We start from the raw sequence: 3,054 nt of genomic DNA, 5'->3' as shown, positions 1-3,054 counted from the left end.
TATTATATGTTGGATTACTATAGCTGTCAAAATTACAGTAGTAAAGTGAATTACAGCAGAATATTATATGTTGGATTACTATAGCTGTCAAAATTACAGTAGTAAAGTGAATTACAGCAGAAGATTATATGTTGGATTACTATAGCTGTCAAAATTACAGTTGTAAAGTGGATTATAGCGGAAGATTATATGTTGGATTACTATAGCTGTCAAAATTATAGTAGAAAAGTGGATTATAGCAGAAGATTACATGTTGGATTACATTACTATAGCTGTCAAAATTACAGTTGTAAAGTGGATTATAGCAGAAGATTATATGTTGGATTACTATAGCTGTCAAAATTACAGTAGTAAAGTGGATTATAGCAGAAGATTATATGTTGGATTACTGTAGCTGTCAACATTAAAGTAGTAAAGAGGATAACAGCAGAGGATTATATGTTGGATTAGAAGATAAGCTTAATAAAAATACCGAGGGGGCGATAATTAGAAAGGTGGCTTTAATTAGGGGCAATACGATAAGTAAAGCTGCTAAGCCTAAGTTTATAACAGCTTGAAATTAGGATCTCGTTTCTCATTTAATGGCTGCTGATGTTTATATTTAAGCACGGGAAGAATTTTGCATTCGCCAGTGCTTCATTTAAATAAGCTTTTAAGTTAGGTAGATTAACACTATAAAAAAATGTTGTGTATAGCATAACAATCACTGTTATACTGGGCATAATGATGTTATTATGCCTTGTTCTTGTTGCTAGGTTTAGATGAGAAGCTCTAAGAGCAGTAAGTCCATCCAAGATTTTTCTGCCAAAAGCTCAAAGAAAAATGTAAACAGTTTCTACAATTCTCACTTCTACGAAATTCGACATGAGCTCTAGAAGATATATGGATCTTGGAAATCCCAGCGAAACGTTTGTTTTCAGATATTGAAACCAAGCTATTCAAGGCCATCTGTTTTAGCGGTCCCTAATTTTGAACTGATAAACAGCTAATCGATAGCACTCACCGTCAACTCTTGGGCTGTTCTTGTCTGACCAAAGAAAATAATTTGACCATTAATATTATAACTCATCTACTCATCAACTAAAGAGCTCGATGTTTTTATGTGTGATGATATTCTGTTTGTTGTAAAGCGCAAAGCTAAACAATGGGATATCTGGGCTCGAACCATCGCGGGTATCGAAAACCAATTTTTCGAGTTATAAGCCCTGAGTATTATCGCTCAGGCATCGGGTTTTTTGTAGAGGTAACGGGACACGAACATTGAATCCGTAGGTTCACAGTTCAGTATGCTAACCATTGGGCCAGCTGTGGACCAAGGGAAACAGTTTCATCGTTATTATAACGAATATAATGCTCATATTTTCAGTCAGCAATAGTTGAGTAGACACAAATAGCTAAATTGAATTATCTTGTTGAAATATTTAGAATATCTGAATACATTAAAGCTTGATAAATTGAAACATTTGAAAACATATAATTATATAACATGTCATATAACAAGAATTGGATAGTTAAAAGAAATAAAAATATGATTATATTCAGTTAGTTTGTTTCTTCTTTTCATCTCGATGCTATATAATGGATTATCTGTTCACCGGGGGAATCGAACGCTGGATTTTAGCGTTGCAAGTCCGTAAACTTATCGCTGACTAAACAAGAACTCATATATAATAGAACACAATAATATACGATATTTGTTTTCATGAACTTATTTGAGCTGAAGATTGTTTTTGTTTTCTTTTAGAGCAAAGCCTCATTAGGCTATCTGCTGTGTTCACCGCGAGGAATCGAACCCCGGGCGAATTGTGGTTTGATGATACATAAAAATCATCTCCAATAATGCGAAAGCTAGTGCCAGTTGTTTTAACAATTGAGGTAAGAACGCTAAAAATTGGGAGTCGACATCCGCGTTATACACAGTACAGATGGTTCATCGTGTAACGTTGTGCTTAAATCAAATAGTTATAGTATAAGTTTTGTATAAAGAAAAGGGCAACAAACTGGAAAAGTGGAGCTCTCTTTTAAGCAAGCTTCTTAAATAAAAGTTTAAAGTATCTTTGTGAATGAAATAAGGAATTACTCACTTGAAAAAGATTCGACAAGATCTAATATTTGAACGTATACATCAGACTTCCTTTACTGAACTAGTTAAATGTTGTGTCTCTGTGCACACGAATCTTCGACCAAAGGGCTGTCTTATCAAACGAATAATAGAAATGGGGGTATTTCACTTGTATTAACTTGTGAAATCAAATTTTTGCACACGTTTCTTATCTTATAACACAATTGCGTGACTACTAGTAGAAAATAATAGTGTTTATATTTGCTCACGGTGATTACAGCGTTCTTCCGTGATGTAATTTTATCCAGGTATTTGTGAATTGTTTTCACTCTTCTCTTAGGAGTAAACGAAGACTTCTAAAAACAGGATTTTTATTCGAATCATTAGTAAAATTCAAAAGAGTTGTAAATTAAGAATATTTGTTATTTATGCACGAATTTTTCCTATTTTGTTAATTCCTAGAAAAATGATGTGGAATATGCTTAAGAACATTTATATATATATATACACAGCTTTATGAAAGTAAATATGAAGTTTTATGAAGTTTTTTGTTGAACATAAAGTAATAATGAGCTCAATGAGGAGGAAAAGTATCTTGCTACTCAGTACTTTATCAAAATCCCGGTACATATAGACATAGTTGTGTTTCGATTGTAACGAATTTGTTATTATATATTTATTTTAATATCAACGTTTGTTTAGATTAAATTTATATTGTTACGTCTCTATTCGTTAGTTAATTTTCTGTAAATTCGTTCCGACGAAACTTTAGCGACACAAGTCCTTTCTTAAATAAAACTGGTTTATTCTTTCCGAATACAACTTTACGATACACTTAATTTCAACAGTCGCGCTATAACAACGAATGTGCTCAACTTCAACAATACTCTCTGACTGCAGTTCAATTACTTACTACCTACACATTGTCCCGTCACGTTGTGACCATCTTATATATACCAGACTACCCCCAATCTAGTAATCTTCCGAAGGTT

At 33.0% G+C, this 3,054-nt stretch overlaps 2 protein-coding genes across 3 annotated transcripts in view; one reads left to right on the top strand and one right to left on the bottom strand.

Annotated features, from left to right (window-relative positions):
• The window catches only part of LOC106462059 (zinc transporter 1-like), a 25,905-nt gene extending 23,678 nt beyond the window's left edge, over nucleotides 1-2,227 (bottom strand). Inside the window, exon 1 of the mRNA XM_022389186.1 lies at nucleotides 2,085-2,227. The gene's annotated coding sequence lies outside the window, so the exon portion shown is untranslated. The remainder of the gene's footprint in view (nucleotides 1-2,084) is intronic.
• LOC106462061 (single-stranded DNA-binding protein, mitochondrial-like) overlaps nucleotides 1-3,054 on the top strand; it is a 54,554-nt gene that overhangs the window by 18,071 nt on the left and 33,429 nt on the right. The gene's annotated exons all lie outside the window — the stretch shown is intronic.

This window comes from Limulus polyphemus, unplaced genomic scaffold (assembly GCF_000517525.1).
Source record: "Limulus polyphemus unplaced genomic scaffold, Limulus_polyphemus-2.1.2 Scaffold1086, whole genome shotgun sequence".
Lineage (NCBI taxonomy): Eukaryota > Metazoa > Arthropoda > Merostomata > Xiphosura > Limulidae > Limulus > Limulus polyphemus.
This window is presented reverse-complemented; position numbering and strand designations above follow the sequence as displayed.